At 36.7% G+C, this 14,423-nt stretch overlaps 3 pseudogenes; all 3 read right to left on the bottom strand.

The window, feature by feature from the left end:
- Positions 1–2,486: 2,486 nt before the first annotated feature.
- Positions 2,487–2,956, bottom strand: LOC145643283 (interferon-induced very large GTPase 1-like; annotated as a pseudogene).
- Positions 2,957–3,088: 132 nt separating this feature from the next.
- Positions 3,089–6,930, bottom strand: LOC145643316 (interferon-induced very large GTPase 1-like; annotated as a pseudogene).
- A 2,563-nt stretch (positions 6,931–9,493) lies between these two features.
- Positions 9,494–13,885, bottom strand: LOC113587476 (GTPase IMAP family member 8-like; annotated as a pseudogene).
- Positions 13,886–14,423: the final 538 nt, after the last annotated feature.

The raw sequence follows: 14,423 nt of genomic DNA, 5'->3' as shown, positions 1-14,423 counted from the left end.
CATAGGACTACACACATATACCACATGAGATCATACAATGCCACTAAGTTTAAAGCTGTTCAAAACATCTCTATCAACTATTACCTGCTGGTATTGTGTGTACTTGACACGTTTGAACCAATTTTGATACCATAGCAACATCTAAGATAATAGTTAATTTCACGAACTACTACTAATCTAAAAGTCTTTATCTAAAATAAAGGGAACAACATTCTCCCAGCCGGAAGAACAAGGCAGACCTACCATTCTTTGTGAGATGGGGTTTAGGTTTAAAAAAAACTAAACATGAATATAGGGGCCAATACAGGGGCAAATGTTGTCAGCACACTCGGTATCACACCATGGAAGTAAACAAAGCAGACTTTAAGTTCTTGAATGCAAGGAGTTTTAATCAATTTCAATGGTGTTATGCAATTGCTTGATCAGGGTCATACTTTATCAAAACAGGTGGACCAACCAGTGACGGCACTCACCCTCAACAACATTACAGTTGCTTTGTCATCACAAACAAAAAAAAAACCGACTGGCTTTAGACAATGTTCCATTCAGCCAAGGTAGTACCTGTACACTGGTTTTAAACTATATACTGTCCAGCAAAGGTAGTACTTGATTGCTTTGCTGATGTTGTTACCCAAGCATCGGCCAGCGCATTTTTTTCGAAGGTTCATGATATTTTTAATATCTGCAATAAGACAGCATAGAAATATGGTTCAAACAGTTCCTGAATCTGTTCAAGTTGCCCTTTAAATGTTATAGTAAGAATACAGCACATATGAGAAGTTAGATATAAAGGTTAGAATATAAGATACATGTCATTTGCCTGTCACAATGTGATTCACGTGTTTGTGTGTCATGAGCCATCGCGCCATCTTATCCATCATTCTGTATGTGATTGGTGAATTTGTGTGCCAGTCTGTGGGAAACTAACCAATAAATAATTAGGAAACTCATGTCAGAAACATTTCCTTCTTCATTCAGTCACCATCTAGCTAAAATGTTGTGCAACAAATGTACAGCTTCTGAAGTTAAAGTGATTTTGGAAAGGTAATGGAGCTTTAGATCTTGAGGGTTTGATTACTTTGATGAAGAAAAATACAAAAATAAAAGGTCATTTTTTATGTCATGTTACTTTACAATATTGCTACAATAGTGGATTTTGATAGCTAGCCAGCAAGCTAAAATGTTGTTTCCCTAACAATGGTCCTTGCCGATATATCATACTCAAAGCCAGCTCGTTCCATCCAGTATTTGCTGCAGAATTCTAGGGTGTAATCTACAGCAGAACAAGAACCCTGCTTTAAACAGGACAATATTTCACCACTTGCATTGCCTTCCAAGGCATGATCTAAAACAGCATGAAACTGATTTCTGGAAAGAGGAAAAGAGTATAGTCTGTGGTGATCTCGCTATCTTCCATCCAAATTGTGTTAGCCCAGTCCCAAACAGCATGTAAGTAAGTGTTTAATTGCAATGCCATCAAGCCTGTTCTTGAAATTCTCCATTTTAAGATCAGACAAACTGCTTATTTTTTTATTCATTTCTTCAGTAATTACAAAGATTACTTTTTTCACATCTGTGAGTAACTGAAATTCACTGATGTCCTGACAATCATCACCTCTCAGGTGACCAGTATTATATTCCAGCTCATCTTTGAGACTGTCTTCCGCCATGTACTAATATCTTCTTTTTCTTTTTTTTTCTTTTTTTACCCGTGTGACCACACATGTTGCTGTATTTGCTCACACATGGTTGTTTGTGAGCAATGATATTTGTAAAAAACAAAAATCTTGACTCTGGTCATTTCTTTTGTCATATCTGTTTTTACCCATTTTTCATTTTGAATTGTCTTAAAGCATGCACACTCAAATGAAAATAAAATGCAACATTTAATTAGCATTTGAATTTGAAAAAAAAGTATGGAAGATGTTGCTATAGTTAATAGTTATAGTTATAGTTAATAGTTATAGTTATATAGTTAACTGATAGTTATAGTTATAGTTAAAGTTAGAATGAGCAGTACTTTTTTTTGTTAATTTACCAAACTTGAACTAATATAGATTTAGGTGTAACAGAGAATAAACATTTAGACATTCTGCCACATATGCATAAAGGTTAAAATAAGGATTGTAATGTTTGGCAGAAGAGCTAAACAGGCAAAATGAATATCTACCCCATCCTCAGCTCTTTCAGGGTCAGCTAAATAATAGTAATATTATTCAAATTTAATCATATTATTAATATTATTAAATAAAACTGTACCCTAAAGGATCTGTATTTCAATGACAAATATGATTCTCAAAAGGCAAAGTCACATGCGCCTCATGCATTTTACATGAATGTCCAGTGGGTAATGGCAGATTTGTTAAGACTTTTATTCCATAAAACAATCCCAACTAGCTCCAATATGTAGCAACATTGTGCTTTGATTAGGTGCAAGAGATTCTGAAACACACTATATGTTATGGTATACAGTATTACTGGTCCATTTAAATATATTTAGCCAAACTATTAATGGCATCATCCTTTCTATACCTTCTCCATTCATCAGGAATCAGACCCGCTTCCTGGAATGTTTTGTTGTAGTATTCTTCAAATTCTTTCTGCAATCTACACACAATCCATTTCCAGTATGGCAGCTCAGAGAAGTCAGGGGTGATGCTCCACTTTTCATACTTAGGGCCAGCTTTTCTGTATTCTCTCCAAGGAAATTCCTGATCTGAATGGTAAAAGGAACGATCACTTGCCACTCTTGATGTGCAAATACCCTGAGAAAGATGATCGGTTCCTCTGTAAGAAAACCCATTCCACAGACACGATAGAAAGGGGCACTGTGATCTTCATTATGGTCCTCAATAGTGTTGGTGCAGATGGTGCTGCAGAATGAACACTGAACCCAACAGCATGTAAGTAATTGTTTAATCAGCATGTTATCAGGCCTGTTCCTGAAATTCTCCATTGTAAGGTGAGAGAGACTTATTTTTCTGTTCAGTTCTTCAGTAATATCAGAGATTTCTTTGTTCACAGCATCTGTGAGTAACTGAAAACCACTGATGTCCTAACAGTCATCATCACCCACATGATCAATATTCTATTCCAACACATCTTTGAGGCCATCTGAAAATATCTTCAGCCATGCCCTAATATCTCCTTTTTCTTGTGTGACCAGATGTGTTGCAGTATCTGCGACCATGATCACACAATATTGTTTGTCAGCAATGAGCTTTGTCATTTTGTCCTTCACACAGGCACTTTCTTTTGTTATGCATATTTGAACTTCATCTTTAATGAAGTTCTCAAAGTACTGCCGAGGATTTAACAAGTACATCTTGAAGTCCTCAAAGTCTTCCTTTTCTGCCAGTAACATAAGAATGTGTTTTTTCAGCTTTGACCTGTTTCCATTAAAAGCTGGAAGGTTTGACCTCATTTCTCCAGCCAGATCTTTAGCAGTTCTTTTGTAGACACTCTCCAGGATGGACTGCCTAAGCTTGCTGCAGATTAAACCTCCAAAAACTACTGTAGATGTGGCACCTTGGCAGTATTTTTGAAAGACTCGGTAACTCTGGTTTCATCTTCACTAGATAAATCACTGGATCACTGCCCTCTCTGAATTTCTTGTGTTGCTCTGCAAAGTCCTTTTGTGCTATTTCACATACAGACAGTGACAGATTGACTGAGAACTCTTTGTTGAGCTCATACTTTGAGGATTTGTGTTCTGCCAGTAGCTTTACATGTAGAGCAATCTCTTGAATGTATCTTGGATTGTAGCCCATTTTTGCTGCTGGTTTTGACTTAACCAGGTTTTCAGTTTTCTTGATGGCTGTAAGTACCAGTTGTCTTATTGAGTTTTGTTCTTCATGTACTAAAGGGGCTGGTGAAGACCAACACTTTTTTTTTAAATTTGACATAGTCGGTGTAATCACCTTTCATGCTTATATCCCCATATTCTTTCAATTTTCTCTCATACACAAGCTTTATTTCATAAGTCTCAGACAGGATCTGGATTATATCTTCTTCTATTTTAATATCTTTCACAGGCAGGTTTTCTGTAGTCAAATCAGATACCCATTTTTCCCACACAGAATCAAACTGAGTTTTCAACTCTGTTTCATTGTTTGCTTTGTTTTTAAGCTCTAAGGCAAGCTCTTTACTCTTCTCAAATAATTTTCTCTCATACTGGTATTTTTGCTCTTCACATTTTTGGTATGCATCTTTCTGGGTAATAATTTCATCCAACTCCCTTTTTGTTTGTTTCATAATTTCTTCATATAGACAGTTAACCTTATTTTCAAAAGAGCCTCTCCATTGCTGCAGAATGTCACCCCCTTCTTGCTTTTCTTCAAAGTAACACTTCATAGAATTTTGCACTGCAGTAAATGTTTCATTCATTTCTTTCAGAAGATCACTGTACTCAAATTTATGCAGTTGATTGTTATTGATGTTAGTGTTGAATTTGTCTTGAATATTTAGCATTGCACTCCTGAGACTCCAGGTCCCAGACTCCTCTTCCAGTTTCCTATACAGTGCTATTTCCAGTGTATTTCTAAATCTGAAAACAAAATTTTCACAGAGAAGTGCCTGCCAAAGGTCTATAATATGGTCTTTTACTTGTGTCAGTGTTAAAAAGGAAGATTCCTTGGCTCGTGTAATAATGGTCTTTTTCACAGTAGGATGGGTTTAGTGGAGCCATGGGTGGGTTGCCCTCCCAGAGGTCTGTAAAGTATTTCACATCCATCTGCACATCAAATGATATGACATCACTGAAGCACTGAGTTTGCCTACATTCTTCTTTGGCAGCTAATTTTGCCATTTCATCCAGTATCCCTAACAAGCATCTCCTTCCCTCCATGTTTTGTTCTCCAGCAGTGATGTCACCAACATTCTGATGCACAAACATGCAGCTGGGGTTCAATCTGACCTCCTTCATCCTCATGAAGGCCTGAACTACAATCTGAAGGATGTCCTGCATCTCAGAATGGTTCTCTCCAAAAATGTTGATCAAGGTTAGGCTTCCAAGATCTACAACAAATGTTGCCAATTCATTGTTATGGTGCCTTATTGACACAGTATCAACAACTAGAATGTGGTTAAACTTCAATTCTTCCTTCATCTCCCCTGACACTTTGACCAGCTGCATGAAGGCTCCTCTGGTACACCTGCCTGCACTGACTGGAAACTGGAGTTAAAACATGGTATTCAACATGGTCGATTTCCCAGAGCTCTGGATCCCCAAGACTGACAGCAAAAAGACTCTCTGGCCTCCCAGGATTTTCATGGGTTAATCTAGAACTGCTGAAACCCAGACCAGAGGAACATGAGCAGCATCACCATCCATCAATTCCACTGGAAACCCAGATAAAATGAGCTGTGCAGCAAGTCTGGGATAGTGGGATAAAGTGTCTGACTGAGACTGAGACTGACTTTTGTTTTTTAAATCCTGATATGATTTGAAGTCCTGTCACATCTCCCTCAGAATGTGTTCTAAGCCAAAAGATGCAGAATTAATCTATTCTGATATTTTCTCAAGTTCCTTTTTATCAAGTCTCAGTTTTTCTGTGTTTTCAGGGTTCTTTTTATGCTTCAAATCCATTGACCACTGTTCTTTATATTTTTGACAGAGGTTAGACAGGCTATCCAAACTTAATTGGTTTAGGAAGTACTCAAGCCATTTAGGAAAGTACAGCTTCTCATCAGTTTTTTGACAATTCAGAGTCTTAATGAAAATCTGAATAAGGTCACTTTGACCACATTCATCCTGCTTTTTACAGATGTTCATCATTTCCCCTTTTTTTATCAGTAATGTACTTTTCTAGGTTGTTTCCATGAGGCTGCTGTAGTTCTTTGTTCTTTTGGCACCACTCGTGCCAGAGCTTGCCTTGACGGGGGTAAATATTTTTCCTTTATTGTGCACAGTTCATCTCCATCCAGCAGTTTCTTAATCTGCATTGCAGCTTCCTTCCCTCTTTGGCACTCTGATTTGTTCTCATCTGTTGTTATTGTTTTGTATTTGCTCACATGCTCAAGTATAAACATAGAAGGATTAGATCTTCTGAGACACTCTTTAATTGTCATTTTGAGCTCAGTATATACATTTGATTCATTCCTGTCTTTAAGACCAATTTTGTATTTTTCCTTTTCTGTCCCAGTGACTCTAGACTCATCCTCAGAGAGCAGGCAGATGAGTGGCTTTGTGCCATTAAAGAGTTTCTTCAGTATTTCCTTCCCTGTAATTTGTAAGGGATCAGACAGAAGTACAATATTTATACTGGCCATTTGAGATACAATATCCAGTTGCTTCTCACTGGATTCTGCACTGCCATGCAGATTACAGAATGCTACACAGTCATGGAAATGATCATTGCTCTTCCCAGATGGGAGGTACCAGGCAATCTCCACTACTCCATCCATCAATAGACAATGTCTGATGCTGCCTGGGCAGTGCCTGTGGAAGAATGTGTTGTGTCTTTCATTGATCAGGCTATTCATCAGCTAAGACTCAGATGAGGACACAGAACCAAACCTGAAGAATGCCACCATTGGAGATTTGGCACCATAAACTGGTTTATGTAGAATGTCTTTACCAGAGCCATCAGTGGTCTTCCAGCTCTTCCTGATTTGTCTAAATATCCATAGAGGAAACTCAATTTCTCTGGCGAAGGGATCAGGCACCAGTAGAGGCAGACCATACTGACACTAGGAGAGTTTCGCCACTATGAGCTGCTTTAGGAAACTATCTGAGCAGTGAAATACTGCCATGTGGACATCCATGGGGTGAACAGGATGATTATGTTTTTGTTCTTCAAAATGCACTGGGATTTTGGAGAAGAAATCATCAAATGCATCACAAACAACTTTATCTCCTTTTCTGGGGAAATCCTCATCTGTATTACTGGCTGCCTCTTCTTTACCAATGTGTCTTGCTCTGTAATCCATCATTAACAACCTCTGTAGGAAAATTTCAGTTGGGTCGTTCTTTATACAGGGTTTGTGAGAACATGAAGTAAGTGAGATTCCTTCAATATCTGAAGTTTTCATTTTGTTCTCATACTTTTCCATGAGATTAAGTCTAAGGAAGAGTTGCTCTATTTTAGGATTTTGCTTTTCATCTTTTGATTAATCTTCTGCCACTCCATGCTCTGACAGTTGTCCCTATAAAGTAAATTATAACTGAATGATCCTAACAACAAATCATTGCCTAGAAAATTAACAAGAATGCAAGAAAAAATGTACTCCTGAGACCTTGCACATCACTGCTTGTTGCTGCAAAAATATGGAAATATAGATATTAATTTCTGTAGTTTTCTTGTATGCAAAGATACAGTAATGAGAAGATTTAAATGTTTTGATATAAATTTCAAACTAGCATGTCTGGGTGTTCAAAATATTCCAACTATTTGCTTCTGAGACCATTAAAATCTTATTATGATGTAATCTTGTGTTTGGCCTATTTTTATGCCTAGGAGTGAATACTTTGTAATATATTTGTGTTCACAACATATAAAGACTATACAACAACTATGTACCTGTCCACCTTTTGCTGGTTCTGGCCTGGTGTGTGTAGTTTCCATCTCATCTTGCTGCTGTCTAATTCTTTGTCCTGGGGATAAAAATATACCAAAGAACATTTAAGAGAAAACAACTGAAATTCATAGAGCATGTTAGAAATTTAGCATTAAATACAGCCTTGTTTTGGACCCTTGTATTGATATTTGTATCTACCAGTATTTTAATAGTTTAAAAGTTGAGGCTAATACTCATGAAAATAAAGGTCTATTTTGTGGCTATTGGCATAAAATATGAGATTTAAGATTACCCAGGGCAATAATAAACATTGATCTTCACTTTCACAGCAATCATAGTGTAATAAACATTTCTCTCCCTGCTCAATTATCCTCACCTGTTTAAGTTTCACCCTCATTTACCTTCACGTCTATTTTGTGTTTACATTGGTATTTATACCTTACCTTCATTTCTCAGACATTGCTTTCACTTTCCTTTGACCCCTGTGGTTTTGTTTCATAGTCCTTGTCTTTCTAAACATGCTCTCTGGAATCATTATTCTGTCTACCAGCTTACAGACCTTGGACTGTTAGAATGATGTTGGAATTACCTTAAATATAAACTGTGTTCTATTAATATATCCATTTTATCTTCTAACCAAAATTACTGTGAACTTATGTATCTTCCAAGTTTTTTATATGTTACACTGCTAATGGTAAATAGTGATGAATTAAAAAAGCTTTTTATTTGAATACTATATTTCCTTACAATACCCTGCATATACCTCTCCAACATGGGTATGTGTAGTTTGGGTAGGGATGGGTGCATTACATAATGATGATAAAACTCATGTGCCTGTGTATTAGAGGAGCTTTGTCATACCAAAGTTGTAGCTACCTTGCTGGTTAACTGTCCAGAATTGTGGTGAACTGCACTGCACCCAGTTGCAATAATAAATGGAAAACACCATCTGCATACTGCCATACCTTCCTCTATAACTGTAACTGTGTACTGCATTACAATGTCGTAATGCAAAGAACTAGCCAGGGTCGATATCAGGGTCACATATCAGACCAGATATCAGACCCACATCCAGACGGGGTGTCTAGTTCCTAGTACATCAACTGTGAACAATTCTGACTCTAATTTCTGTAGACAGGCTCAGCTCACACCAAAACACTCTTAATGTCTACATCAAAGCCATTGAAATGTGAAGGAGATAAGTGGAATTCCCCTTTAAGGTGAAATAAAAGCATGTAATTCTTACAATTTATAGAAAAAAATTAAATTTTGCATTCTTAATCTCAGTCAAAAGAGTAAAAAGAGTAATTCTGCCTCCAGGCATTGAATGGTCTTGTTTCCACCACAGGTAGATTAGTAGTGGCAACAGGTAGATTAGGTTGTTAATTTTGTTGTGGTTGATAATCATGGTGAGGATATAATAATGATTTAAAAGCTGATGTTTTAATTAAGTTAGGGGACAAACCCCTTTTTTCATTAGATATGTGGCAATAATTTAGTAATATTAGAACTAGACTCCAGAATAGTTGTCCATGCTCGTATTTCCTCTTATATTGACTACTGTAATTTGTTATATCTGGGAATTTGTCAGTCTAGTCTGTCATCTTTACAATGGTCCAAAACGCAGTCACAAATCTCCTGATTGGTACTATGAAAAGGAAGAGTATCAGTCATGTACTGGTGTCACTCCTGTACTGGCATCACTGCATTGTTTACTTTATTTGTTATTATTTGTTTTTAACGTTTTGGGCTTAGCCCAAAGCTATATCTCTGACCACTCTATGATCTGCTGGTCAACTGTGCCTAGCTGTTTCACTTTCTCAGATGAGGTTTAAAGGTGATCAGGCTTTTTCTGACGCTGCCCCAAGACTTGAATAAAATTCTGTTTTCATGATGGAATCCTCCCCAATAGATAATTTTAAGTTAAACTTAAAAGCACACTTATTCTCTCAGGCATTTGAGTCATTTTCAAAACTCAGTAATCTGTTTTGTCCTGGTTTGTTCTGTTCTTCCATCACAGCTTTACTTACCTGTTTTAATCATATTGTTTATATTATGCATGTTGAGTATATGTTGTTTCCATGTTGGAGGTTTTGTGCAGTTTTAATAGTTCGAACTGGTTTATTTTTAATTGATACTATTGTGCAGCACTTTGGTCAACACTTGCTGTGTTTTATATGTGCTATAGAAATAAAGATGACTTGACTACATATTTCAAACAAACTTTCCCTGTTTTAATATTTGTCAAAATATTAAATATTTATTAAAATGTATATTATAAATAAATAAAAGTCTAAATATGTATACAATTCTAAATTATTGTTATAATAAAATTATATTTATACATATAATAGTTATATTTTTTTCTTTTAGTTATTTCTGTCAACAAGAAGAAATGTTGATGAAAAATAAAACTTTAAATAAAACTCACCTTTTTTTTGACTCTCATGCTCCTGCTTATTTTCATTTTGCTTGAGTCCTGTGTGGTACATCTCAGCAGTGTAGCTGTGCTATCTATTCTCAGAGACCAGATGGTCAATCTTCTCCAGCAATGTTGTCATCTCTGATTGGTTGTTCATGCTCTTGCTGCAGGTGTGATATTTGTTTCCACATTTCTTCAGCAGCTCTTCTAGAATTGGATTTTGCTTTAGGTCATCTATGACGGTGTCACAGTCCTCCTCTCTCTCATAAGTGGACAGAATTATCACATACGGTAGAACATTTTCACCAAACCTACTTTGCAGCCAATCTAGTCCTGCCTTATCAGTATCTGTGAAGTGACCCAGTAGAATAACAAAAATGAAAGCATGGATTTGATTTTCATCAACATGTTGGTGAATGACCTGGTCCATGGAGTCTAGATTATGTTCAGCCTCTTGTAAATTGAGCAAGTTGATAACTGAAACAGCACATTCTGATATGTTTCTTTGTACAGAGAAAATCAAAGAAGATCTGTGGCTGTCTAGACAGTGATGCTCAAGTCCAAGTAGGATGTTTTCATCTCCAAAGTGGATTGCAGACATGTGTCCAAACAGCAAAATGGTAAGATCTGGAAGATTCTTTTCTGTAATTTAACAACACACGTGTTTTAAAACTTGCATATTACAATACATTAAAGATCAGAAAGTTTCTCATCTACAACACAGCACCACATAGGAGGTTTACACATTACAAGTTGGAAAGTTTCTGGTCTACAATAAACCACCACACAGCTGTTTTATACACGAGAGTATATTCAAAGTTTATATATTCATACACGAGAGTATATTCAAAGTTTTAAAGACCATTATGTATGCTTGTTTATGGCACTGGTTATTCTTACCCATCTTATTCATGAATGGAGTGGGACTGGGTGCTTTGAGTGATGTCATTTCTGGAACAGTGGGCTTATGGAGTGATGTTGTTTTCCCTATAAAAATATGTAAGTTTGTATATAAGGATCTTTTCAAATATAAATGGTCTTTTAAAGTTGAAAATTGTAAAATGTAAAGACAAAGGTCTTCAGCTGAATAAGTTGATTTTAAAATATATTTTATTTACTTTTAACTTGAAGCCAGTGTAAACAGTTGGCACGTGATTATTTTGAGGCATTTGTGTTTGAGGCTGTGGTGCAGTAATTTTGCTGTACAGATGGGGGATGTGGTCACCATGGTGGCAAGGGAGGTGTCATAGTATGATAAGATCCACCATGGAAGGTACTGCTGACAGATAGAGATGGCTGACATAAGACAATCCTACCAATGGCTGGAAAAGGTAGGACAGAAGGACAGTACAGATTCACTAACCATGGAAACACAAGATCAAGCACTAACACAAGGTTGATCAAAGCAGGGATGTATCACACCAGAGACCCAAGATGCAGACTGTGCGAAGGAGCCTCTGAGACAATTCAGCACCTAGTAGAAGGATACAAGATGTTGGCAGTAAAAGGTATACTCCGAGAGACACAACCAAGTGGCAGGAATCATATATAGGAACATATGCAAGACATACGAGCTGGACACCCCCAAATGGGAAGAACCACAGAGAGTGGTGGAGAACATCAAGGTTAAGATCCTGTGTGACCTCCAGATTCAGACAGATAAAAAAGTAGTGGTATGATGCAGAAAACTGCAGGGGTAATACATGCATCACTTTCAAGTGATGGAAACATCTAAAGAAAGGAATATGAGAAGTTAGAACAATACCAGGGACTGAAATCAGAAGCACAGAGAATGTGAAAGGATAAATGTCGTCTTGGGGCTGTGACCCCTGTGATGGTCCAGTGGAGAAGACATGTGGGTCTGCTTCAGGTTAAGGTGCCAAAGGATGTGTTTATTGAATCCCAGTGCTCCAAGTAAAAAATGCAGATTTACCCAGTGAAAAGAAAAAAAAATACAAATACTTTTGAAAAGAAGATTGTAGTTCATTAAAACCTATTATACAATAAATGTAGGGATGACCAGTTAACGTTGGAGACCAGTAAAAATATTTTTTCAATAAACTTATCCTCTTTTCACTCCCTAAACCTAGCCCAGTCAATCATACACACCTCCAAAGAGGAAGACTTGCTGGTCTTCCTCTAAGAACCACCAGACCTCTATAACTCATCCAGAATGCAGCAGCATAACTGGTCTTCAATCTTTTGAAGTTCACAAATGTCATTCCACTGCTGCATTGCTTTCACTGGGATCCAGTAGCTCCCCACATCAGATTTAAAACCCTGATGATCACCTACAAAGCCAAAAATGGACCGCCCACTCCATACATGATGTCAAAGCACTTTTGTAAACCACACTGGATAAGAGTGTCTGCCAAATTCCGTAAATGTAAATATAAATTGTGTAAAAGGCAAGGAGAGTAAATGCATGTGTGTATATATGTACACACTCATGTGAGCGTGAGTGCATGCTGTAAGGTGGAGGTGGGATTTCTGGTTCTCCTATGGGTGACGATACAAATAAATGGCACAAAGTTTAAACAGCAGAGCAACATAGCTGTATGGTAAGGAGCTCAGCTGGTTTGTTCTAGGATGATTGTACAACAAAAGATAATGGCACTGGTTTTAATAACTATGATCTCTCCTATGTTTGTTAATAAAAAAAAAGAGAGATTGCATGGAAATAACAGAAATAACTTCCAGTGTGTACAAATCTTGATTAAGACTAAACAAGATGGACTGAACACCAAGCACAAATACATTAAAATAGCATTAACTATTCAAATTGTTCTTTAATGAAACTGTTTAGATTTATGATATTTTAAATAAATTGCTCTTGAAATGAACTATTCCCAGATGTTAAGCATCACATGTTGATGATTTTGAGGCCACCCCAGCTTGTTATCCTTGCTGAATTCCTCTGGAACTTAGGTGGGAATTTTCACCATTGGAAAAAAATCCAGAAATATGAGTTTCATCTGAAGTTTAATAAGAGGAAAGTGGTTACCTTTGCAACCTTGTTTGAAAGTAATTTGGTGAACCTGTTACCATGGTAATGTTGATCAGACATTATCTTAGATTGCACCATTACTTGGTTAAATTAAAGTGTGCTGTTAACTTTCAAAATGTTCATGTGGTGCTGAATGATGATGGAGCCTATCTTTGGTGTCTAAGCTTGTTGAAAGGAAAACCAGAGAGAGAATTAGGTTTTGTTGACCAAGGTATTTACCTCTGACACAAGCATGCACTATATGTTTCTTCCACCTGCTGCTCAGCATGGTAACTAAAGTAGACTACTGTTTACAGTTATATTGGATAGAATAGAATTTTGTGACTTTTAGCCCCATACATAATTTATGTAGGAAACCTTTTTCCATCTTCCATTACCCTTTTCACATTTGTTTTCTACCAATGTGCAAAGGTTATCCAGTGTAAAACTATTATAAATATTTTTTAATTTTTAAAATTATTTCTGGACTATCATTCTTAATTTTTAATGCCCATTTTCAGAACTCAGTTTAAGGAGGTCGCTGGTAGTCAACCCTTCTACACTGCTATGGAAACATGGCCTATACTTACCGAAAAACATGCAGTATGCAGCCAGTACCCCTCCTACACCTGGCACAGATTTACTTTACAGATAAAGTCAGAAATATTTTTGATTCATGAACTAACTCATCAACCCAGGATGTATGTTTATTTATATTCAAATCAGCACTTACCTTCTTTCAAAATATTTTCTTTTAGATTTATAGAAATCCCCCCAAATTTCTGAATTATCCCAGTTTTCTTCTTTTTCTGTATTACAGGTTTGTCATCATCCTGAGCAAACTCCAGAGAATCCTCAAAAATCTGACGTGTGAGATGAGCTCCCCCATTCTCTTTGACCATTATATTAATCTTCTCAAACAGCTGCTGAACTGGCTCATGGTTGTTAACTTTGTCCATTTGTTCAAATATGTGATGTCTCCAATCACATTTATTCAGAATTTTTTGAAATAGCTCTTTATTTCCCTTATAACTACCCTTATGTGATGTATGGCAAAGCATGAGGGCCAGGTTGGTCAGTCTGCATTTGCTGTTTTCTCTGAATAACATATGCATGGTCTGGTTTTTAAGGCACAACCTTCTTTATATGCCTTTAAGTACACTACAGGAAATCTGATCAGCACATGGTGAAAGTATATAGGGAATGGTGGCAATTTCACACAAATATGATCACAGGCACTTGTGATTATCTTTTTCTTACCTTTTTTTTTGTTTTGTTTTTTACAACACACTGGATTTTGGGATCTGCTATTGAAAGAACTAAAATCACATCTACCTGTCCATCGCACTACAGTACTATTAAACTACTCTTTAAACTGATTGATTGATTAGAAAATTGGGCATCAGCAAAGTTGTAATGTCCACAAAGTTCCAGAATTTGCAAAGCCAAAACTTGCTTTCAATACAGAAATAAACAATCCAATACAGTTCATGTAAT

The sequence above is a fragment of the Electrophorus electricus genome, chromosome 6 (genome assembly GCF_041902795.1).
Source record: "Electrophorus electricus isolate QZ-2024a chromosome 6, ASM4190279v1, whole genome shotgun sequence".
Taxonomy (NCBI): domain Eukaryota; kingdom Metazoa; phylum Chordata; class Actinopteri; order Gymnotiformes; family Gymnotidae; genus Electrophorus; species Electrophorus electricus.
Note: the sequence above shows the minus strand (reverse complement) of the source record. Positions and strands in the feature narration are given on the sequence as shown.